Source organism: Bactrocera oleae, chromosome 6, assembly GCF_042242935.1.
Source record: "Bactrocera oleae isolate idBacOlea1 chromosome 6, idBacOlea1, whole genome shotgun sequence".
Lineage (NCBI taxonomy): Eukaryota > Metazoa > Arthropoda > Insecta > Diptera > Tephritidae > Bactrocera > Bactrocera oleae.
The window spans coordinates 44678779-44706063 of record NC_091540.1 but is presented as its reverse complement, the minus strand read 5'-3'; the positions used below and the strand labels follow the sequence as shown (position 1 = coordinate 44706063).

Sequence of the window (27285 nt, the reverse complement as noted above, 5' to 3'; positions counted from 1 at the left end):
ATTCGTTAGATTGTCTGTCTGTCGTAGCTTGTATGCTCTCACTTTTGTTATGAAGGTTGCAATTTTGCTTGCCTTGCTTACCTCATTCTCAGCGCCTTTTTTGTGAGTTGTTGTTGTTGTTACTGTTGCTGCTGCTGCTCGTTCTCAAGTCGCAATTTGCATGACAAAGGTTTTGGGGTACATTGTGCATTTCATTGGCGTGAGCCTGGAAAAAATACAATTTTTTGCAAATTTTGTGGGAGTGTTGCGTGTGTTTGTGTGTGTGTGTGTTTCTATGCGCTTCAGTGACATGAGTGACTTGTTGTTTACTTGGCTTTTCACTTGACTTTCAATGAAATTCAAATGAAGTTCTTAATATAAAAGGCGCACAGGTACATAAACATATATACATATATCTATATACACATATTTAATGCAAACATATATATGTATGGTATGTGTATGCCCAGGTACGGCTATGTGGGTGTGTATTTTCTGCACTTTGGCAGAAATACTGCCGTTAGAGGCGCAAATCTATTAAATATTGAGTTTGCTGAAGATTGCAGCCGACTTTCTTTGATCATCAAAAGCGTGTGGCAGAAGCCGCCTCACTTATGTGTCAATCATGTGTCAAACGATTTTTTTTTATTTTGGAGCTAAATCAGATTTTAACCCTTTGAATTATTCAAACGCTTTTCCATAATCGTTAAAACCAATGGAGAGGGCCCTTTCTCCAATTGTTGAAAATAACCTGGGAAAGGTGGAATTTTTTTTTAAAGGAATACTATTTGTGCTGGAATTGGTGCTTGAATGATGAACTATTAGAGGCAACCGTAGAGTACCTTCGAGTTATGTGTGAGACTGTTAATGAAAAAACTAAAAACTTGAGTGAAATGGATCTGTTTACCATTTAAACTCCTTTAGGTTCATAGTGATAAGATGAAAAATGTTACTTACTGAGATATGATGTAGGATTATGTCGCGAATTAACGTTGTTTATAAATCCTGAGTTGAGTTAAGTAAGGTTTGAGAGATTTAAGCGCTCACGAAAGCACTTTGCCAAACCAAAAATATTAGAAGATAGAGTTTAATCCTCATGTAATGACAATGCGTTCTCAACCCTTCCCGAATTGGCTTTGACGATTTATTTAGATCGTTGTAGGTTCGTCTGGATGGCTAAAGACTTGAGATTCATGGTCGAGCAGAAAATGCTTAAATGATTCTATATAGTCTTGTTTCAAACAACTTCGACAATTGGAATCAGAAAGACGGTTTTGAATATGACCGCATGTACACCTTATGGCTAATGACATACCTTCTACTTAGGAAACGCGAAGCTTACTGAAGATCTCACTGGGTCGTATGCGACTTTCACCAGAAGCATTTTGATTTACTCTTCAACTAAGCTCGATAGTTGACAGGGAAATTTCCACTGGCCTGCCTTTAACATTGGCTTTCTGAGGGCTTGTCATACAAAACCGCAGAAATCTATTCCTTACTGAATGTCAATCAGCGTTCCCAATTTTTGCAATAAACGGCAGTTTTTGTAGATACTGCTGCTTGTGAAGCCATTTAAATAATAACCCTCAATAATCGGGCTAAGTATTAATGATTCAACACTACATAAAAGCTTTGAATTACAAAATTGGTAATTGTAGTCTAATACACATGTGTCTAAAAATAGAGAGATGGCTGCAACGATTTTGTTTATCGGAATGAAATGATTTGACTTGACTTATGTTCAATGTTTATTATCTTTTCCAGACCAGGGAATTATTAATTAATTGTAGCTTTAACTTTTTCCCACAGTAGAGGAGTTATAATTTTTGTTGTGGTTTTACAATAGTTATATAAGAATGTCTGAGATTTTTGAGTAGCCCGGAACAGGCGAGTTTTCATAGATGGTTCCAAGCGCAAAAACCTTTCACTGCTGTGATGCCTTAAAATTATAGCTATTAGAGGTACTTCGTTCAGTTTTTGCGTTATGATATAGTTGACGAACATTTCTTTGACGCTCGTTCTTATTTTGTATTCTTCCTGATTGTTTACCCATTTTTTCTCGAAATAAACAAAAAACTTGCCTGTGAACAAGCGCAGAGCTTCGATATATTATTTTGACTCAACTTCACCTCAATGAGACACTAACCAAGGATCGTTTAAGTAGATGACCGTGTGTGAAGTAGATTAATAATTTTAATTTTGCCAACTATAAATGAAAGTTATTAAGAATTGTGTTAAAACTAATGAAATGTAAAAATTAAATCTTCTATTTATTTAAAGGAATTTCCAAAAATATTCTCTTCACTTATTAAATATGCCTACCAATCCACAGAAATAGTAATTAAATTTTTTCTGTTTGTATAGAAATATTCAATCTATGCAGAAGAATGCTTCAAAGGCAATTCTTAGCAGACAAAAATAACGTAAAATTCAAGTATACTATAAACTTTTGTATGTTGAATATTCTCACATGAAGAATATAAAGAATGTGACAAAAGAATATTGACAACCTTTCATTTATTCGAGCTTGACCAAGGCTTTATTTCACAAAGTGCACAGCAGGGCAAGTGTATGAACTTCGATTGTCATGCATATATACTCACATCGTGTAAATATGTACGTTTCTGTGCATGTGGCAATAATACAAATATGCTTTTCTTTAAACGAAAAAATGCATATGCAATTCAAAAAGAAGAAACGCAGTAGAAGCAAAAAATACGAAATGAAACTGTCATGTTGAGAACACACCCACTGAATACATACATTATTTATGTGTGTATGTATGTGAATGTACCTATGCATGAGCTTATTTGAACGACACTGATGCATGCTGCGCATAAACTCCCAAAGCATACCTGTGTGTGTTGACTAATAATAGTATGTTTTCCTAGGAAAATCCTTTGTTAAGTGCAAACAAAATTATGCATGCCAACACGACCTTACTAACGGCATACGAATACATATCTATATGGGTATGTATAGGCATACAAACACAGGCGTGCTCTGTGCGAAACTCATTACTAAGGTTTCCGATGAAAATATTAAACTGTGGAGAGTTTTGAAAATTATAAGGGTTATATAGATTAGATCATTTGATAACATCTGTATTCAGTTAGTTAACCAGTGAGATAAAACAGAAACATTTTTTGGACAGCCATGTGTATAATTCATAATTATTTGGGCATCTACATCATAAAGGGATCTATATGAAGAGTTATAAGTATATTTTTCTAGTCGAAAGCTTATTTTTCAAAGCACTTTTAATAAACTTCAGTTGTACTCTAGTTCCTCGTATATTGGAAAAGTACAAAGCTTTTAGAAGCTAGAGTACGGATCGATGTTCTTAGGCAGTGTTCTACTTTGTTCTTAATGCGTTCTATAAAATATGTTATTTAACTATTTGAAACAATTGCTGTTCATTTTATACAATACTATAAATTTTCGGTTCGAGAAATATTTCCGCCAACTGCAAGAGTTCGCTTTGATAAGAATATAGAGAGAGCGTTGACAAATAACATAAAGCTTCACTTGTGTAATTGGATTATTTCAAGTCAAAATAATGTTTCGAAAATGTTCATGGTATCACAAACACAGAGCAAACTTGAAAGTCGCCAGTTCACGTAACGCCAAAATATTGACGGTTTTTAATTTCGTTAGTAATGCATTTAACTTATTTTTGCTCTTACTGCCTTTACAACCTCAAGAAATATTGTTCTATTCGTCTGCTGAGTTTTTCAAATCTGCGGACATCGATGCTTACAATTCCTACAGGGTTTTAAGAATATATATATATCATATTATATGCATACGGTTATATAGGTATAATATTGTAGTTCTGTCCAGTGTTCACCGCTTTATAAATTGGATTATTTGTGTAGAAAAGGTATACTTTTCATACCCGTTCGAGGTTGAGCTGCTGACAGCTAAGGTAATACCTTGCAATGAGATTATATGAGTATGGATTTGCTTTGATGATGACGACAGAATTTAGCAATCATAGTGCACTAACCATAGAGGGAATATTTAAAATTATTCCTTCTAAGATTTTTCTAAACTATGTTTATTTTTTAATAGTTGGATTATTTGACAAGGATGTTAAGGCATGAAAATGTGCATATGTGTTAGAAACTATGTGTAAACATAACCACCATCAAACCAATGAAGCCTAAACACATTATAAATTAGATATAGGATAGCATATATTATAATCCAAGGTATGGCTATACTCCCCGGCATAAGGGTATATGTATATCAAGGCCTGGGGTAAAATAACTACATACTTCATTGTGTTTATGCAAGCTACTAATATATGGCTTTAAGTTATGGTTCATGAGTATAAGCAGATTATATGATTTACATAGTTATGGGTGACATTTTAATTTGTCACTTTTTGTATACACATGATTTCAAAAGGTAACGGTCTTCGTGAATTTATGTAATCTTCCTGTTCGTTACATTATATTGTATTTGAAGCATGTTCAGTAATTTCTAAAAATTGAGTAAGTTTGTTGGGCTTTTAATGATATGATTCCATGTAACAAAATTCTATTTCAACAAAATTATTTCTATGCGTTGACTTGATGATAGAATGACTGTATAAGCAACGTTTTTCAGGAAACTTATGTAATGAATTAAGCATGAACTTGATTTGATTTCTGATAGCAACATGAAGTTTTTTATGTCAAAATGCAATACGCAGATTTATTATTTTCAATTCATTTGTCAATCTGCATTTCCGAAATAAAAATATTCAATGCATCATGACTTGGGCGAGGTTTCAAAATATAAATGTGCCAAAATTATTTCAAGAATATTCTATGAATATTTTGTTTTCTATAACAGCCGATTCAAATGGAATGAAATATATTGCAAACTCTTACCCAAAGGCAGAATACGAGCTGATCAAGTTTGAACCAAGAAAATAAGCTAAATTTTCAAGCATTTTAATACAAATCTTTATTGTCGATTTCAAAATAGGCTTATCTTGAGCCAACTTAAGCATTCTAAGACTTAATCCAATTTTCTAAATCCTGGTTATAAGCTTCGATGGCTTTGTCAAATTTTGGTTTTTTCGGTTTCGGCTCATTTTATTAAACGTCAACATTTTTGGACAGTTAAGCCCACGTCTCGTCACCAATAATGATGTGTTTGATGAATGTAGAGTGCAGTTTTTGCAATTTAAGCCTTTTGTTACGAGTCTAGCATTGACACGCTTCATACCCAAAACGTTAACCAAAAAGTGTTGACTCCTTCCATAAGAGATTTGAAGATAATCTACTATCTCTGTGATACCAATAAAATAATTGTCCAGCACTGTTTGAATTACTCTTTCGATGTTATCGTCTTTAACGAAGGCGGATGAAGGACTCAACTCAGGCAAGTCTTCGATAACTCTACGACCCTCACTGAATGCTTGGTGCCACTCAAACACTTGTGTTTCTTACTTCTGCAACATTTTCAAAGATTCTGTAGCATATTTCAATCGATACAGATAACTTCTCGTTGATCTTTTATTTCTATTGTAAAAATCGCGTCGTAAACAAACAGGTGGCAAACACACATTAACTGACATATCGAGATCCAACTGCACACAAGCAGGAAAAAAGGTTGTGTCTGCAAAAAAAAAAAAGAGTTTTCAGTATTGGGATGACCTCTGCTCTTTTCTAAATGACATCGAAACAGTCGAGGTTTATATTTGGATAAGTTATGATATAATAAATGAAAATTTATAATTTTGAGTAAATATTTAAGTAGTGATTTATATTTTGGAAAATTTGCCACATATTTTATTTACTTTTTCTGCATTAAGCTAATAATAATCAATTTATTTTTCTCTTTGCAGAGCTTTTTGAAGAGCATATTTTGACTTGATATTAAAAGATTAGAAAGAGGTAAGTGGAATTGTACTTACTCTTGTTTAACAAAACTGTTAAATGTGGAATATATTTTACTAAACCGATAACTGCAATAGCGATTTTAATCATGAAATTTATTTCTGCTTTAGGTCCTACATTATTCTCTCTGCTCTTGCAATAATATCCCTGTTTTGTGAATATAAGCTCTTAGCATCGATATACATATGTAGTACTTGTATATGTATATGAAATTCATTTATATTCAGCCCAATGTAGTGTGTATTTGTTAGCAAGCATATGTCTATGTTTATATTGTACTACTACTACTACTACTGCCAAATGTTTGCTTAAATACATTCATATGCTTTTATATTTAATATATTCAATTACCATATTAGCTCTTTAGATTCCATAGACCACAAAAACAATATTGAGTCTAACGAGTAACTTACGCAGGCGTTTCTTCAATTGTCTAGACTATAGACTAATATTTTTGCACTCAGACAAAAATATATGCTTCACAAATTATGTTACTTTAGTGCTGCATATGTACACTAACACACACCCATATATAGATGTATAATATTCGATTGTGTGTGTATAAGTGCTTTATGCATTGCTATTGAGTATGCCCGTTAGCATCGCCACTTAGCTATAGACAAATAAATACAAACTCCTGTATTGTTATATATATGTACATGTATGTATAACACCTCAACAATACACACACATAACGCATGTGTATGTGTGTATGTATGTCCTGAGTGTGCCAATTTGCTTTTGTTTCCATTTAATGAATATCTTTTTCGGTTAGTTAGCCTGTCGAAAACGCTCGAATAAAATCTTACAATATTAACATCGTAAATTGTTTCAGCATTTAGAAACTATTTAAGTAGAGTCTGCTGAAAGCTCAATTGTGGTTTGAAGGGAAGAATATTTGGCATTCTTCAAAAAAAATGCAGAATTAATACAAATCTCGGCATTGCCTTTTAATTCACAAAGTAGCCGTTTTCTCTATTAATTTTGTTAAAATCTAAACAAAAACACAACGTTTGTGTAATTTTTTAGAAAAATTTTTCAGTATTAAGTGTTAATTTCCTATTTAAGTGACAACAATCATGATTAAAGTTGTAAGTAAAAAATGTTGATTCAAATATATGGATATAAAGCGTATAAGCTACAAAAGAAAATACTAAATGAGTATAAAAAATTACTGGGCTTCGCCAACGGTTGTTCTATGATTTCTGAATTTCAACAGAATTTCAAAGTTCATCTGATCAAATCGACCCGGACTGTACCATATTAACGGTATGCGTTAGATGAATAGAGAAACAATAATATTTTATTTGTGTTTTAGTGTGAATTTAGCAGATATTTGTTTTATTATTAGGAAAAAAAAATTAACAACGAATTTGTTTGAAATTTTATGTTTTTAATTGAATAACTGCTACGGAATCGTTAAAATGTTAGTGAAATGTATTTTATCACAAACACAAGTATTTGAGTGGTACAAAGCATACAGTAAGGTAGCGAAGTCATCGAAGCCTTGCCTCTTATGACTCGTCCATCCACTTCTCTAAATTACGATAGCGAAAAAGTTAAAAAAAAAAAACTTGAAAAGCGTCGTATTGACATCACATATATATCGAATTATCTCAACACATTTTGGTTATTTTTTACATATAAAGCTTGTCTGTGGTAGACTCTTAACAAAAAACCTGAAAGTTTTGCGAAATCGACGTCGAGTAGAACAAATGATTGATAACGTAGCGGAGTATCCTACCGTTGTCAAACCCGTCGCTAATGGTGACGAGACATGAGTTTATGAGAATGACGTCAAAACTCTCCAATAGTGTAGTGTAGTGCAGTGGAAAATTTAAGTAAGTATGCTTGTGCTGTCTAAAGAGATATCTATTTTCAAGACAATAATAAAGATTTGTGTTAAAATACTTGAAAAACAATTATTTTATTTGTCCGGGTCATTTTTGACCGAATGGTATGTGTATATTTTCGTATTTCCTCATCAAAAATTAATAATATATATATTATCTAATATTTTATAGATTTTTCTTTTTAAACCTATACATATATTATAAAAGTCTATAAACATTAGTCTTAGTTTTTCTTACTCCTATGTACAAAAAAGATATTCTTAATCTATAAATATCAAGATGCTCTGATATAAAATAAGTTCCATATTCCATATTATTTTATATTTTCGAATTGTGTTGGCAATGCGGGCAAGAACAGCTGATATTCAATTTATTTCAAAATGTCTGAAAAGAAGTGAATATTAGTTTGAATTTTTAAATTTCTAAATGGATTATTAAAATACCTTTCATTTTTTTTTATTATTTGAGATCAAGAATACAAAAAACTGAAAACCAAAGTTTAATTTAGTTATTTAATTTCAACCCAAATTTCAACTACAAGAATCTGTAAGTTTACATTTTCATCTATCAAATTAAGGTTTTATGGTATTGCCAACGACTTTGTTTTTGTAAAATCCCAACTATTGTGAATGAAAAAAAAATGAATTGGCAATACCTCTAGTTCAATATACAAGCTAAGATAACCATATAATTATTTTAGCTAAGGCTTCCATACAAAATAAGCTAATAGCTTAACGTGCTGGTGCAATAAAACACACCTATTATAGCAAAGCCGCAAACTTTTTTTGCTTAAGGTGTCAGAATAAGCTAAATAGCATATAAATGGTGTTGCCTACATTTAGGGTGCTGATAGATTTGGTTAAAAGTTTACTTTGTTTAAATACATATTATAATTAAATGCAGCCTTTAATATTTTTGATTCAAAAAATGTAAATAAAATAAAACTTAAATAAGCTATCATCTACAATTAATTATCTGTGACCTATTATTGATGTGCAAAATTATTCAGTATTAATTAACACTATCCAGCATATCAAACAACACGTAGGCATGCATGTAAAAGAGCCGCAACATTGAAGGTGCTGCTAACGGAAAAATTCAATTGTGTTGCGAGCGTTTGTAATTACTTAATAGGGTTATGAAAACAATTAAACTGTGTAAACAAAAACAACGAAATTCAATTAAGGTGCTTTTGTGCAAAATGTAATATTTTTTTCATGTAATGGCGTAGATCCATTTCGAACAGCGTGAAAGTGTGCATATGAACATATATATATATATATATATATATATATATATATTTATATGCGGCTTTAGATATTAGTGAAATTTGGAGCACCAATTTAATTTTGAGAAAAATGTCGAATAAAAGTTCAATATAATAAATTATGATGGACTTACGTGTTAGAAAAACACTTTTGTCTAAAGTTGCTGTATGTATTTTTTCAATTAATTCAATTTCCCTTGACTATTTTTTTTTGCTTCCTATTTTATGCTTGCCAACTAAAGAAATAACTAATACTTGTCTTCCCCAAAGTACATCAAAACACAAAATTTAATAATAAATGCCAACAAATGCTCCCACTTACAATTCTTGCATACCTATGTATATAACATACACATATATATATATTATATATATGGATAGACTTGCATTAGTATGCACACGCATAGGCAAATATGTAGACAATTGAATTTCTTTGTCTGTTGTTATGACAATGTTACGCTATAATTGCACTTGTCGCTGCCGCATTACACTGGTTGGCATTGTGGTTGCCATTGTTTCTCGTGCAGTCATTGTTTTGCCATCATCACCACCGCCACAATCTCCACTACCATGGCCGCCGCCAGCCCGTCTCATCCTTGTATTTGCCATTCTTATTATAATATTAAAGGCAATTGTTGTTATTGTGGCTGCCTGTTGGTGGGTACAATGCAATTTCATTAATTGATTGTGTACCGCCTATTGAAATAAAAACAAAACATAAAAACAGTAAAAAAAAAACAACAACAAAATATAATGTGGCTGAGAAACAAAACTATAGTCAACATAGTTGCAGTCAACCCGAGCTCTTAGCTATGTTTTGCATTGTCGTGCGTTGCGTATACGCCACTGCGTACAATAACTATGCAGTGTAAGCGCTATGTATGCACTAGAATACTCAAACTACATTGGAACAATGCGCTCATACCGAAGCATGAATGTTGAATACATAAAAATGCACTTAAAATTTAATGAATTGTACAACATGCATGAAGTGAATAAAATCTCGAGGATGCACACTGTCGGTTTTTATAACAATTTAATTGTTGAAATTTCGCATTATGCGTACAAATGTTCATTTTCAATTAATAAGTGATATGAGAAAACAAGCAAAAACGTTAACTTCGGTTGCACCGAAGCTATAATACCCCTCACAAATACAAAGGCTCCTTGCAAGAACTTAAATCCGATTGTTCAGTTTGTATGGCAGCTATATGGTATAGTGATCTGTTCTGAACAATTTATGCGGAAATTACATTGGTGCTTTAAATAATAATCCATGCTGAATTTCGTGAAGATATTTCGTCAAATAAAAAAGTTTCCCATACAAGCAATTGATTTTGATTGCTCAGTTTGTATGGCAGCTATATGTTATAGCGGTGCGATATCGGCTGTTCCAACAAGCCCTCGTGGCAAACTTAATATATCCTGTTCAGGGTATAAGAGCGCACTTAATATATACACTAAAAATTCATTTTCTATTCATTTAATTATTTACTTTTATACCCTTGCAACATATTGCTACAGAGAATAATAGCTTAAGACACCTTAAACCAATCGAGTTAGATATAGGGTTATGGATGCCTGTCCGTGCAAGCTGTAACTATAATAAAGATTGAGATATTGTAATGAAACTTTGTACACATGTTCTTTGGCAAAAAACTAAGGACGAGTTCTGGATGGGCGTAATCGGACCGCTGCCACGTTCACAAAACGCCATTATAAAAAGCCATAACTAAGCACTTATTTAAAATATGTATTAAACTGTAATTCGGCACAGTTGATTGCTGTACCAAGGCACATTGTGGGATAAAAATATAAAAAACATTGGCGTGGCGCCACCCACTAAGAGTTTTAAGATATGTATCTCCCATTTAAGCTTCAGTAAGCAAATTTGCTCAGAACAAATTCCTTAGGCACCATTACCGATACTGTAAAAATGAAATCGGAAGATAACTAAGATAATGGGCGTGGCACCGTCTACATTTAGTATGAAACCTATATCTCAAGACCTTCTTATTCGATATAGACCAAATTTGATATGTATTATTACCTTGACATTCGTCTACTTCAGTGCGAAAATGGGCGTAATCGGACCGCAACCACGCGTAATATAAACAATTTTAAATTCCATGTAATTATTTCACTTTCCAGTATGCAAATCAAGCAACAATGATCGTATCGGGATGAAGCTTTGCCTGAATAGTGCGCTAGATCTTATGACCCTATGACCAAAAATTGTCTAAATTTAATCAAAACAGTTAAAGCCTCTAGGTACCAAATATGGGGAGCACAGGGCCTATAGTTGACTTTTTACCGAAAACAACGGTCAATGTGTGAGATATATAATTAAAATTAGGCCGCCATATAACTAATATCAGGATTTTTCGACATGCGACTGTCTTTACTCTATATCGTTAGTTATAGTATATGAAGTATACTTGAGCAATGTCCAAATTAACGCAAGCTCGTCCTTTTCTCTGTCCCAAATATAGCATATATAATGATTTCCGACTTTCCACCTGACATCAAACCGTTGCGGTTGGTCAAAATGTAATTTTTATACTCTCGCAACCTGTTGCTACAGAGTATAATAGTTTTGTTCACCTAACGGTTGTTTGTATCACCTAAAACTAATCGAGTTAGATATAGGGTTATATATATATAAATGATCAGGATGAAGAGACGAGTTGAAATCCGGGTGACTGTCTGTCCGTCCGTCCGTCCGTCCGTCCGTCCGTCCGTCCGTCCGTCCGTCCGTGCAAGCTCTAACTTGAGTAAAAATTGAGATATCTTTATGAAACTTGGTAGACATGTTTCTTGGTACGGTAAGATGGTTGGTATTGCAGATGGGCGTAATCGGACCACTGCCACGCCCACAAAACGCCATTAATCAAAAACAAATAAATTGCCATAACTAAGCTCCGGAATAAGATATAAGACTGTTATTTGGTACACAGGATCATATTAGGGAGGGGCATCTGCAGTTAAATTTTTTTTAAGTGGGCGTGGTCCCGCCTCTAATAGGTTTAATGTGCATATCTCCTAAACCTTGCTTAACCGATTTCAACCAAATTTGGTGCATGATGTTCTTTTCATATTTCTATGTTATAGCGAAAATGGGCGAAATCGGACTACAACCACGCCTATTTCCCATATAACACCATTTTAAATTCCATCTGATTCTTTCACTTTCCACTATGCAAATCAAGCAACAATGATTGTATCGGAGTTTGCGTGAATAATGCGTTTAAAGTATGCCACCTTGTGACCAAAACTTGTCTAAATCGAACCAAAACTGTTCAAGCCCCTAAGTACTAAATATGTGGACCCTAGTGCCTATAGTTGATCTTCTACCGAAAATATCAGTCAATCCACAAAGAAATCTCAAACGAGTATACCATTTGACTTTGCGAGAGTATAAAATGTTCGGTTACATCCGAACTTAGCCCTTCCTTACTTGTTTAATGTAATATAATGGACAAGTTTTCTTAAAAATTAAATGGTTTAGCGTTGAATTAGAATGGATCTGGTCTAGATCTTAATCTAAACTTTATTTCCCTAATATATTGAATTTTGATCCTCTGATTACCGTTTCCCACATCAACTCAATATATATTAAATTTTGCTCTACGGTTGAGTTGATATCACATGTACATATCTCATTTAAAGATGTTTTTAAAATAATTTTGGCTGACGCGAACTAAAATATAACAACAAACTTGGGCATTAGTTAATGATCTTCAATATATGGTAAGGCAAGAAGATATTAAATTTCAATGTTATTTATTCACGATTTCTTAGAATAATGAATGATACATTCTTTAGCAACATGTTTTAATATAAACTTTTACCTACATTTAAAAGAAAATGTTACAACCGACCTTAGCTTACCTTATTTCTTTTTTCTTATTTTTATTCACATTAACGATGAATAAATAAAATATTTTGACGTCTTTAATAATATGAACTTTTTTAAATATTTTATTTATGCTTACGTTAAATTATAATCATCATAAGAGAGTATCTTAGTTGAATTATTACAAAAACATTGCGAGGGTTTTGGTCATAAGCGAGATATACATATTGATATAGGTACGGTTTTCCGATGGACCAATATAGCCTACTGTTGGTGTTGTAGCGGTCTTTGACCGAATAAAATCCGAGTCCGTTACAGTTAATTAGACCCGATAGTAGTGGGCATATATACCATTATTAAATATGACACAGACTGGTCCATTTAAAGTACGCGAGAAAAGATAATACAATTTTTTTTTTATCAATAGTACAACCGCTTTTCTGTTCATGAGAAAGCCTCATGCGATTCGTTCATTCATCTCTGTTTATGACGATAACATCGAAAAGCTAAAGAATTTTGTTTGCTCGTCATATTGGCATCAGAGGGATAGATAAGGATCTCAACATCCCTTATATATTGACCCAAAACATTTTGATTAATATTTTATATTTTATTTAATAATTAAATATTTTATCAAACGCATACTCACTAATGACAAGACGTGGGTTTATACATATTATATAATATGACATCGAAACAGTTTAACAATCTGGCGATTGACGCTCCAAATATGTACCGAAGCTGCAAAAAAGTCAAAGTTGGCTTAATATGAAGATGATGCTCTTAATTTTCTTTGATTATCGTGATGTGGTTCACTACGAATTTGTTCCAAAGGTTTAAACGGTCAACAAGGAATATTACCGAATTTGTGGGCAGAAAATTGACAATGCGCCGCCACATTCTAGCAAGATTGTGATTGACTTTTTAACCAAACACTTAGCCATTGTATTCGTTATTTGGCTTACCGTGATTTTTTTCTGTTTCTTAACTGAAAATTCATTCGCAGAAGACACTAAAAGCCAGGGCTTATAACAAGTGTATGGAAAATGTTATTAAACGTTGGCAGGCTTGTATTGGCTCAAAAGGAGGAGGCTCAAACAATAAGGATTTGTACTAAAATACGTGAAGAGATTGTTTTTTATAAGCAGTCCCATATAACTTTTGCTAGCTTTAGGAATTTTTTCTAAATCTGATTCTGAACATAAAAACCTTGTATGTTATCAAATTCAAATACTTCATATGCCATTAATAAATTACTAATTAAGTATTCTGTCAATACCATCTTATACTATACTGGTTGCTACGCTGAAACATGCACTCGCAAGCTTTTTATAAGGTCTAATGAAATCATTTCATTACTCCAAATAAATTAAGTGATATTGAAAGGCATTACACAAAATCGAATTGGCAGCCAGCGTACTTCCTTGTCAAACGTGCTTCGAGTTTAGGCAGACTTAACCTCAAAAAACGAAATTTCACAAAAATCGGAAGTAATTTGTTAGTTCTACATCGCTTTTCAACACTCGTGACCAAATCAAATAAATCCTAATGCTTATTAGCCGAAATTTAGTGACTAACATGAAAATATTTATGTTTACTGTAGCAGCTGACAGGTTTCAATGTCAGCGTCGCGTGGTGTGGCGTGCCGGCGCATGCAATATTGCCATATGCTTCATGCCGCCACATTTCACCTCATGCTGTTTGCAGCAGTTCTAATGAAATATTACAATTTTATGCTGTGTTAAAGAACAATATATGTTAATGTACGAGTATACAAGGCATTTAAAAGTAAATTGGTTAGGGGAATGCTTATATACTGCACATTTATGTAGATACATATGTAAGGAGTATGCAGAAATATTCAAATTGAATGTAGCACTACGGCAGCAGAGTGGAAAGAACTGAAAGAATTAATCAGAATATGGCAAGAGTAAGCATGGAAACAAACATATATATGTACATATGTATGATCTGACTGACTTTTGGTAGTAAATATTAACTGGCAGGTGGGACGTGGCATTTCTGCTTACTTGTACAGACGCGTGTGCTTATGTGGCACGTAGCATGCTATTATTTTGTCTTCACTTTGCACCTTCCAAGCTCAATATGTGTGTCTGCTGTCAAAATCAGCGTCACATTTTTCTTTGTTTGTTTATTTACTTTGAGTGCTGCTATACCATTGACAATTTCATTTGCGAGGGACTGACTGTACATGCATACATATGTGGTATACAAAATGTCTGTCTTCATGGTATGTTGTCATATTTTCTTTTATTCCCTACATGTACATGTACATTTGTAGAAATATCTAAGTATGTATGTAAATATAAATTTATCAATTTTATACTTTTATACAATACTTTGCTCATTCCTACACTCACAGCTTGCTTATTGCCCTGTAGGAAAAATATAGTACATATTAATTTGTTCAAGTGCTTAACCAATTTCCTAGAATCCAATCGCTATCACTATCACTATCACTATCACTATCACTATCACTATCACTATCACTATCACTATCACTATCACTGTCACTATCACTATCACTATCACTATCATCGTTTGCGATTTACATTTTAATATTTATCATTTGTCATTTAACATCTGCCGTCTGAATTTTAACTGTATCTATATTGCTCTCGTTTAAGTCCTTGAATTCAATTTACCTCGATTTTCTAATTACAATAATCTAAACATTTCTTTATCTTTCCATTTTTCTCCCTTTCTCTACGAGAGTTTTATATGACTCCCGCTAATATTGCATGCTCTAACGGTATACATTGTACAGCAGCAGTTTCCAATGTACTATAAGCATATCACTTTGAATCACTCATTTTCATGGAGAGCATATACTTGTATGTAACATTGATATTGCCTCTATACTTACAAATACCTATATACATATTTATACTCGTATATACATATGTAACTTTCGTAAACTGTCTGTTGATTTATGGAAATCATACTTTTATGGCATTCTTGTAATGAAATGATTTTGTTTACCATCTTATTTACTATGCGTCTGTGTTTGAGTTTTCATACACAATTTTTTGTGTCGCATAAGTCGGTTTAGGAAGACAATTTTTTGTTTACGGCTCTATCTATCAACACACACGTCATTATTACTTTACCCTCATATTTGCATGTGCTTAGTTTGTCAATTAAAAGTTAAATTGTTTATGTTTCATTTCATTTCATGGAATTATGCTTTGACATGCAATTGTAATGTTGAACAGTAGCGTTCTCAGCAAACGCGAAGTCACAACCAAGCTGATTGCTAAAGCTTTCCTTTTCTTATTTTTATCTTAACGTACGTACATGCTATAAAAAATATATCAATAAAACAGAAAACAGGAGAAGCCTAGCGAAAGGCCGTGATTGTTTTTTTCAGCGACAATACTTCAAGGGTAGATTTTACTCCGATTATTTTCTCTTGGAGAGTCAGCAAGCAAAAGGTGAAATGAAGAGATGCCTTTGGCAAGGATCTGAAACGCGCTAGGTTTGTTTTTTATTGAGGATATTTACTGTTTGAATTCTCGGAGATTTTGTTATATGGTTATGCTTAGAGGACGCTTAAAATCTTTTAAAGTCGTCTGTAGCACTTATCTATATATTTTATAGGGTATCGTATACCCTGTTCAAGATATTATCATAGATAATAGATATGATCGGTCCACAATTTTTCAAAATCACGTTTTCTCATATGACACTGCAGGTAAAACAATTAATTTTGGACTATTAGGCCTTAAATAAGGAAAAGGACGTAAAGGAGTGAGAAATGTAGAAGACTCAAATTTTATAGATTTCAGGTAGCTACTTCGCTCCCAACCATAGTTGCTACAGATGTGTCCAATACAACTTAGACATGGAGATTACCCTTTCGAATGTTATTGTGAAACATTCATCGTATGTAAAACTCAACACACAACAAACGAAGATACTATAATTACTTTAATTTCTAATTGTTATTCTTCGGCTAAAAAACGGCATTTCTTGAGCAATATCCAAAGCTTGCTATCTCAACTGCTGTAAGTTGCTCTTTATGTTATTCTTTGTTTAGAGTTAACTATTAAGACTTCAGTCTTTTACAAGCTTGTTCACTTTTCGTTGAAGTGAGACGGAGGGCCATAGAATACAAAAAAAAACTTCAAATCTTATCTGCCGAATCATAAGATACTTATGCACTTGAGCCTTAAATTTAAAATGAAATTCATTGAGATTACCAATTCAAATTTTTATCTACAAATGTAAGCTTGTCGTAGTGTTTCCTTACAACAATAAAAATGCATTTAACTTTTCAATCATTTATTTGTTCTTATTATGAGTGCTCATACCTGACAGCGTCATGCCAGGCTTGATTATACGTATAATCACAGCTACCTAGACTTGCTTATTTTGCTTCTGATTGGTCTTTTCTACAAAAATGTATATCCTAATCAGCGCCTAAGTTATACCTTTGTTAATCTTTTTCTTGGTCGCTACCGATTTAATTTCCTTTTGCTAACTGCCGCGCATTTTTCTTTATTCACAAATATTATTCTTTTTTAATATATTTGTTTGGTCTCTTTATTACATTTCATAGCTGTCATTCTTTTGCGTTACAGAAATTCACTTTGATTTATATTAGCAATAATAAACTTAATGAAATATCATCCAGCTGCGGATACCGGAAATTAAGTTAATAGGCGCGTGATAAGCAAATTTTTCACATTTAACTCGCTTACTCTCGCACGGAGCTCATTTTATGTGCGCGCGTGTGTTCGCAAGCACTCACTTATTGCGTGCGCGACGCTAACCCTTAACTCGTAACCGGGTGCGTGGGTGCGCTGACGTATATTTGATGACCAATTTCACGCCAGTGAATGGGCTATTTGGTTGATTTTTGATTACTCACTCGTAGATCGGTATACCGCAATTTGCTTTTCTAATGTGTAACGGTTATGAAAATCTCTACTGTGACTCGCAACTGATTTACGATTGCAGCTGAACTGTGGAAACGGTAAACGAATGAGGCAAACAAAATTGTGGAATTTTAATGTCATAATAAAAATTGTAAATAAAAAGGTGAGAAGTGCTTAAAAGGATATGAATTTGAGTAAATGTGTGCAATAAAAAGGTATAATGAGTGAGAATGAGTTGACATGAAAAGTTATCAAAATGCTAGCCGTTTATTTTTATTATCTTATAAGTGGTAGGCGATATTTAAAGCTAAATGGCTTAGCTTTAAATATTTGCCTTATGTGGAGAGTGATAGGGGTTTTTCCATTATCACGGCTTATCTTTGTAGAGGTTTCTTTTATTTATATAATTTCGCTAAAATCGTGCGACAACAAGCTTTAGGCTTTCGGAATTCCATATCAGTACTTATTTCGCCTCACCGTGAGTCGAAATGTCCAGGCTTTTAACATTCCATACCATTGAAGAGGCTTTCGTTAAGTCTATTGAAAATACCAATTAATCTATCAGCAAGCTGTGTTAGAATCAAGCTTAGCTTAACAAGATTTCAGACAAAACCTAAAATAATTTTCAAGTAGAGAATATATCAGCTGTTTATATCCTACTTGTACCAGCTTAAAGGTTGTAAGAAGACCTTTTTCAAATAACACGGAAAATAGAGACTTAATCAAAAAATGTTCCGATGTTCATGTTCATGGTTTGACGGCAGACCTAACCTATTAAGCGGAATATCTTTAATAGTTTCGACGTATATTTAAGGCAAAAAGTGTGGTCCAAATTTTTGAAAATCAGTGTGAAATCCGATACCGCCAAAAAAATTTACGTGAAACCACTTTAATATTAGTATTTTTGGCATCTTCATATATGAACGTTTTGATATACAAGGTTCTTGTTGAATGAAGTTGACATAAAACTGATAGACACAGAAAGGAGTTCTATTTTGGTTTATTAAAGAGCTGCTTATATGTTCCCCTAAGGTTGCATTTAACAGAACTTCCTCGTTGCCGATTTTACCCTAAAAATTTCCTTTAAAAATTTTAAAACGAACTGGGTAAACTTCTTACCCGAAAAGTGTTATGAAAATCTTCTACCTTTACCCCAAAACTATGACTCAGTGCAACAAAGAGGTCAATGTGTAGCTTCCACTTACAACACATATTAGAACACTGTCGTCATGTGGTCTATACGCCAACCTTACGCCACCATTCACCTTCGGCTGGCTTATTACTTGCATTCAACTCTGTTTTGGTGTCTGTCCATTTGGCAATGGCGACAAATCCACCTGAATTTATTTTGACAGCAGACAAATGCGGCGCACAAATTTCCGCACTGCAGCAGCTACACGGTCGGCCTATGAATGGTGGCCAATAACGCCTAGTTTAATAAAGGAGCATTCTGCAAATACATATCTGGGCAAACATAAAAACATTTCTTTTCCTTTATTGGGGTTTGTGGGTGTCGGTCGAATTATGAACGTAAAATTACAGGGTAGTTCACATGTTGTTTTTTATAAAATTTCTTTAATAAGTACTGCTAATTCGAAAGTATAAATGTTCTCGTTAATAACGACATGACATCTCGTACTCTGTCGGCGTTTAACTCTAGTTACGCATTATTTAACTTATTTTGTCGCGACACTTCATCAATCGATTACCAACTTGGGGCACAGAAAGATGAGCTGTGTTTTAAAGTCGAAGATTTTCATCCTATTTTGGATCTCAAATAGCTTCAAATAACATGATTTTATAAAGCTAAACAGTACCCATAACTAACATAAGGACCGATAACAAATTTAAAAAGCAAATACCACTACGAATTACCATTTTTCGAATGCAAACGAAGCCTGAAGGGCGTCTTTAGGATCGTTCGCTGATGTGTACGAAGTATTCGGGAAATTTGTCATGCTAGTTTAAATGTTAAACGCATGTCTTCACTGTGTCATTTACATAGTTTGACAGCCCTCGCGCTTTTAAAAAAAAGCACCCTTTATATAAGAATAAGTGACATGGTCCCCCTTTTATGTGTGTGTACATAATTTTATTGTTTTTAGCTTGTCTATAGGCACTACACGCAGAATATCTTACTCACATAAGTGGTGCAGTGGCTCTAACATGGTAAAAACCGCACGAAAGTTAATGTGACCGCGACCTAATTACACTGAAAACAAAGAAAATACTTACAGGGTGAAATTTATTCAGCACTATTCGGAGGTGTTTTGGATGTAAGAAGGGCATTAACGAGGAAAGATTTATTTTTGAAGTCAGTGAGTGTCTATCTCTATATGTGGTATATATTTATTCTGAACAGCTGTTGGAGTTAATGAGGAATATTTTTATATAAGAAATATACAGGAAGACTTCATCTTACGTAACATTTTCGGCAAGAAGCCGATACCTATGTATGAACGTATAGACAGTATTGCCTTGAAAAAAATCTATGTCAAATTACGTAACGATATCTTAAGTCAAATCAATCAAAAGTTTTTCATACAAGAACTTGATTGCGATCGTCGGCAGGTATGTATGTACTATAGTGGTCCGACATCAGCGGTTCCAACAGCTAAGCAGCTTCTTATTGAGAATAAGACGTCAGATCGTTATCTCAAAAACGGACTACTGCGCTTATATGGTATACTGGCGGACAGACGGACAAACAGATGGACTTAGCCTAAACGAGCCAGCTTGTCGGGCTGATAAATTATATTTATATGTGTACTTTATAGGGTCTCCAAGGTTTTTTGTTTTTTGGTGGTATAAACTTCGTGGCAAACTTGATATGTCCAGTTCAGGGCATACAAATTTGAAGACAAAAGGGAAAACTTTTATTAAAAGAAGTTAAATATCGCAAATTATTGTTGAACTTTTAAAAGAGACTTAAGTTTTGCGAAATTCTGATACATTTGCAAAATACAAGAATACTTTTTCAGGTGTATGCATTTGTAATAATGCCGAACTTCTGCAAATATTTTTGGTCACGTTTGAATTTATTTGATTGCCGAACAGAGCATTTTTAGTACTTTTGCTGACATTTCACTTTTTACAGCTACAAGCGCATACACATGCACACAGACGGCGCTGCATGGCAAATGCCACACTGCGACCTGCCAACGTTATGAAGTATAACAAGAACAACAATGGCAACAACATATGCCAAATTACCCTAACAACATGTGGAGATATGAATGTGTGCGAACTGTTTAATGGTAATAAGAAGGCGAAGTCTCCCGCTCGACTGGCAAGCGCTGAAGTGGCAAGCAGTGTCGTTGCCAATATTTTTACATGGAAATTGCCAGGAAGCGTTCGTTGTACACGTACAATTTATTTTTACTACCACTTTAGTTATTGGCATGTCTGCAGAATTTCTGCTGTTCACTTGCATAAGCCAAGACCAAGTAAAGGAGTGAGCAGATTGAGAAGGTCTTTGCTGTCGATTGTTTGGTACCGCTAAGTTTAGTGGGTTGGGCGGACCGAAAGCTAGAAAACTAGCAATCTAGTAGCGGTTTGTGGAGCCGGAAATGTCAATGTATTATTTTGGGCCATTGCATTGTCTCGCCAAAACACTGCTTTTGCACGTACACATGCAAACATATTTACTTCCTTTTTGAAAGAGTTTTAGTTTTTTGATTATACGGAGCAATTTTGGTTTTCATATGCATACACTGTGTGTGTGTTTGTAGTAGATTCAATAAAATAATTTCGTAGCGAATTGTTTGGCAAATTTTGCGGTTATTACTCGTAAGCATATACATTTGAATATGTGTGTGCGTGTACATGTCTGATTGAAGTCGAACAATTTTCTAGTACTTTTCCAATTATTGCCACAAGTGATTCGGTTATAAATTGTGGTTTTGCAGAGAAATATAAAAGACGATTTGGTAAAATATTGTAGTAATTTTCTAATATTATTAAAAGTTTATGTTGTTTGGCAGTAAAAGTGCTCTAATTTGCTGGGGAAATCAAAAACACAGCTTGACGTTGCTTAATTTTTTTTTTTTAATATTTGTGTATCAATTGAGGGCGGTAATATTTTGGTTTTTCAAAGTAAGAAAAATTATATAACCAAAAATTGTTTCTCTGTAAGATATATTTTAGAAAGTTTGAGTTACTATGTCTTCGCTATTCCAAGAAGCAAATTACAGTAGCGATTTCAAAAAAGCTCATACTTGTGAATGTGAATGTTAGTTAGTTCACCTTTTATTAAAATGAATTGGAACTAAAATTTATATATGCTTTTCCGGGCTGTAGATGTAACAATGTTGATAAGCAATAACTTTTACGAAAAAAAAAGTTCAATCGAAATTTTTTGGTATCCCTAAGGGATTATTGCTGTTTGCAAGTCAGAAAAAATGCGTTCTTTGTTTTTTCTTTGTTTTTTTTTTGAAGATACATTTTAATTAAAATATATATAATGAAACAAGTAAGGAAGGTATAGGTTCGGTTGTAGTCGAACATTTTTTGCTCGCAAGGTAAAGTGATATACTGGATTGCGTCTATTATTTAGAACAACAGACAAGAAGATAGATTTTTTCGAAATTTCATTCAGATTTTTAACATATTGACCGACAGATGCGATATGAAGTCAACCGGGAGTTCGAAGATATTAACATCAGGTATATGGAATCTAAGGGAGGTATTGAGACGGCACAAGGGCACAAAAATATTCTCGCCAAGTTTCAATGCTAGAACTCATAGACTAACCGTTATGTTTGGTAAGAAGTTAGAGATATGCACTGGTGCCGAAATATTTGGAGTCTGGGTCTTTGAAAAGTTATAGTTCGATTTCGTCAATTTGTGGGCGATAGATTAAATACTTTGAGGGCACTGTTTATAGAAAGTTGTACCCTAATAACTACACTGATATTTGATATGTATACTGTAAAGTGAAACACTCAGATAGAGTCCCCATAAAGCCCTTCCCTGCCATCCTGGCTGTGTAATTTAATGTTTGTGTCTTTTATAGTCAGTGAGTTAAAGCACTTTTAGTAATTTTCAACATAACCGTTATATGGGGAATGGTTATTATTTGATTTTCACAGTTTATAATGAAATGCTAAAAAGACTTCTTCTTAGCGAGATTGGTTGAGATCGCTTCAGTGGTTTGGGCGATATGTAAATTTATCCATTTAGAGGGCGGCGCCGCGACTACTTTTCAAAAATGTTTAGTCCACAAGTGCCTCTTACCACTGCGATCCCTTGCAACAAATTACAATTTTGTATCTCAATTTAGGTCTTAGTTATGACAATTTATTGGTTTTCGTTTACCGGCGTTTTGTGGGAGCGACAGTGTTCTGCTTAAGCTCATCTGCAACACCAAACCACATTGGTTGCCAGGGAACATGTGTACCATTAAAATATCTCAATATTTATTCAAGTTATCGCTTGCACGGACAGACGGACGGACGTACAGACAGACAATCACCGGGATTTCAACTCGTCTCGTTACCCTGATCATATATACATATATAGTTTTAGGTGATACAAAAAACCGTTAGGTGAATAAAACTGTTATACTCTGTAAAAAGTGGCGAGAGTATAAAAATGTACATAGAATTAAATGTATGTACTTCAGTTGGCGCAATTTTAAACATTTTTGATTCCCTTGACCTCATCACCAATATCCAGGCGGGGATCCGAAAAAATATGTTTGTGGATGGGGGCGAATCTCTTGCTTAAAATTTTCCCGAATCCAAAAAGCAGAAAACTCTATAACAATAGATGAATACAGGTAAGGATCGAAGGACTAACTAAATTTTAATTATAAACAATATGACGTTATCCCAAAAAAAAGTCCTATTTTGTGAAAATAATTACACTTCAAAGAGGCTCGAAAAATCGAAATTATATTTACCCACCTTTTCGCTGACTCTGAACACTAAAAAAAGTCTCACAAATGCGCTCATATCTACAAGCTATTTGCCGTATAAGCATCAAAGTTTTGAAGATTATTTTCAAATAAATGACTAGGAACAAATAGGTACTGAGCTTAAAGAAAACAAAAAAAAAACCTTTAATTTCGGTTGCACCGAAGCTATAATATCCTTCACAAATGCAAACAATTCCTAACAAGCACTTGATTCCGATCATTCAGTTTGTATAGTAGCTATATGCTAAAGTGGTCTGATATCGGTGGTTGCAACAAATAAACAGATTATTGGAGAGAAAAGGACGTGTGTAATACTTTCGAGCATCTCAGTTTTATATTCGAAGCCAATGTCTGTAGCTCATATATGGTCCGAGAACTGCTGGCATACACTTCGGGGTCAAATATCACTACGAAATGAAACTAAGTGATTCTTCTGGAACGTTCGGAGACGTTCTAGAAATTTGATTGATATTTGGCTTAAAATAAATTTGTTTGATAGAAACTTCAAGCTTTGGGTCTAATCAATCGACTTAATCCGCAAATGTCGAACTTATGCAGTACTTTCGCACTCACATGCATGGTGGCACACCCTGTATTATATTGAGTATAATTATATATTATTTTTATAATCGCATAAATAACCGTTAAATAAGCGACAATATGTTAAAAATTGTAATACCGTTTTTAATGTTTGATCGCTGCGAAAATCAGCGATGGAGAAAAAAACAATATTTGCTTTTTGTTTTTGTTGGTGTGTTGCCATAATGTCATGTTTATTTTCGTGCGCAATATTATACGCGCCTTAGAGTGTAATTTTCGCATTTTCATTTTATTTTTACGTCATTAATTTTTGCTTTTGTTTACAAATTACACATTGCTTAAATTACATGCGTATCGAATGTGTATAACGGTGAAATAAAAGCCGCTTTATATTAAAAGTTTTAAATTATTTTATAATTAGCAATCATCAATTTTTTACGCATTTATAGCAGTTGAGCATTTGTTGTTGCTATTTTTGTTGTTCAATTGGTTTAATGAAATTTGTTTTATATATATTTAGTGCGCCATTCCGTGTAATTCCATGAGACACTTAAATACATATTAAATAAAATCGAATTAAGCGGTCAATGCTTCAATGAATAACGGTAAAATATAATATTTACAAAAAAAAAGTTTTTTTTTTGTGTTGAAAGGTGCAAGGCGCATTAATTTATGCATATGTCGAAAGCTGAAATGTTGTAAATGTTTTAAGCCACTACGGGACACTTGATTTACGGCACAACAACAACAGCAACAAACAACCTTAAAGAACTTCTGCAACTCACACAGAAATGCACCAAAAATAATTAAGCAGGAAGCCAGCTTTAACGTAATTAGTTAACTCCACACAGCACCAAAGCCACCGACCTAAAATTAAACACACACTCCACACACCGGTGTTTGTGTGCGTGCGCTGTTCTTTTTAATTAACCATTTATTAGCCGGACCAACGAAGCAAATACAATTTAGTGGCTACGCATGTATTTGTGTACTAACGCGATTTGAATGCTTCACTGCGTTTGAGGTACGCCACATGCGCCGTTTGGCCATATCGCCACCACAGCGGCTGCTTGTAGTCGTTGTGACAAACAAAAGCCAGCGACCAGCGGCCGGCCGTCGGCCAATCTGGTCAGCACACTCCACACCTACACCTGCGCTCGCAATTGCCGCTTGCCAAAAAAGTGAATTGTTTAATATTTTCGCTACTCAACTGTACCTGCTGCGCTGGCTAATAACCATTAGCTATTGCTGTTTTGCCACTGGCTATTATGTGTGTGATTTCGTGGGTGTTACAGCAACTGTTGCTACCACAATTATAGCCGCGCTTAATGGTTGTTAAATTTTGGTTGTAGTTTGTTCTAATCAGTTTAGTTGTTTGACAGCTGATCGCAGTTGTTGTATGGCTGACACTTTCTGGCAGTACGAATTTGTTACATAACTATAGGTATATGTACAATCGGTCCTCTGCCATTCACTAAAACTGATTGTAATGGCTTCACTGCTGATAAGTTCAAATTGAATTGAGTTGAGTTCAACTAAAATTTTAATTGAATCATTGTGTGGGCTTGCTTTTACAGTGGAGATAGAGAAGGGAGCAGTATAAATAATCGCTGTCAAGTATTAGGTGTTTAACAACGGACTAGACTTTCGTGGTTCCAATTTCAACAATATCAGAGTCCAGCTAAAAATACCAGTAACTTATCTGCTAGATAAATGGCTCAAGAAAAAGCTTTGTTTGTATAAGAATTTTTCGCATGGGTGTGAAAACTAAAAAAAAAATAATTCTTTCAAGATTCAAATATTTAAATTTTTCGAACTCTGGTGTCATGCATTAGAAAGCTTCATTTGAAAATAAAAACAAAATTTTTTTTAATAAAAAGTTTTCCACGCAAGAACTTTAGTTGTATCGATTAATTGCAGCTATGTCCTATAATTGTCCGATCTCAGCAATATATTCGGAGATTGAAGCTTTAGTTGTATCGATCAATTGCAGCTATGTCCTATAATTGTCCGATCTCAGCAATATATTCGGAGATTGAAGCCATGTCTTGCACAAAAATCTATGCAAAATTGCGTGAAGATAATAGAAAAGAGTTTTCCATGGAGTAACATACCTCCTTTATTTTGATCGTTCAGTTTGTTTAGCAGCTATATTCCATAGTCATTCGATATCGACGGTTTCGACAAATGAGCACATTTTTGGGAAGAAAAAGACGTGTGCAAAATTTTAGATCTATGTCTCAAAACCTGAGAGACTTGCTCGTGTGCATACATACAGACAGGCGGACATGGCCAAATCGACTCTCCTCGTCACTTTTCCTTGTGGGTGTTACCAACTTGGTATATACTATATGCTAAAATTATGCAAATTTTATGTATTCGATAAGTTTGAGCATAAGAATTTGAGGTTTTATAGTTTTCAAATTCAATGAAAAATGTAAAAATTATATAATATTAAGAGCAGTCTTTAACTTTAGTTAGCTTTAAGCTTTCGAACTTTAACGTACGTTAGACCTTGTTTCTTATTTTTAGTATAACAACAATGTACTCAATAATGATGGCAGTTAAAATTTTTCATCTTTCTCCATCATAAATGATCTCATCTACAGTGAAAACATGAGAATTTCACTTGCAACACAGCACTAAATATTCCTTTAGTCATTTGTCTAAAAAATAACAACACAATTCAAATGCTTCTGAATTCAATTTTAATTAAATTACAGTTGTAATTCAGAATTCACTAGAAAATTTAAATATATTTAGAAAATTCACACAAAACATACGAAAACTTCAACAGTCAATTAAGTAAAACGTTTCCGACAATTATTTTATCTCTTAAAATTATTAAAATATTTTCTCAATTTACTGAAAACATATTGTTTACGAGCCACCTCTAAAGCTTAGAATAGCATTTAACCATAATCCGCTGTACAAGTGAGCGCACAAGTCGAGCAGCAAGCGATGCTGACGAAAAATTACGCTTGCAACATCACAAGTGCTTAAGTACATTTTAATCCTTTTATTACTACTTTATGAAAATCTTTGCTTGTTTTTACAATAAATTATTGTAAGCAATTC

General features: G+C 33.7%; 1 long non-coding RNA gene across 1 annotated transcript in view; it reads left to right on the top strand.

Moving 5' to 3' along the window:
- Window positions 1-5873, top strand: part of LOC118682756 (uncharacterized) — a 105778-nt gene extending 99905 nt beyond the window's left edge. The window contains exon 3 of the long non-coding RNA XR_011396946.1: window positions 5822-5873. This is a non-coding gene — a long non-coding RNA (uncharacterized lncRNA). The remainder of the gene's footprint in view (window positions 1-5821) is intronic.
- Window positions 5874-27285: the final 21412 nt, after the last annotated feature.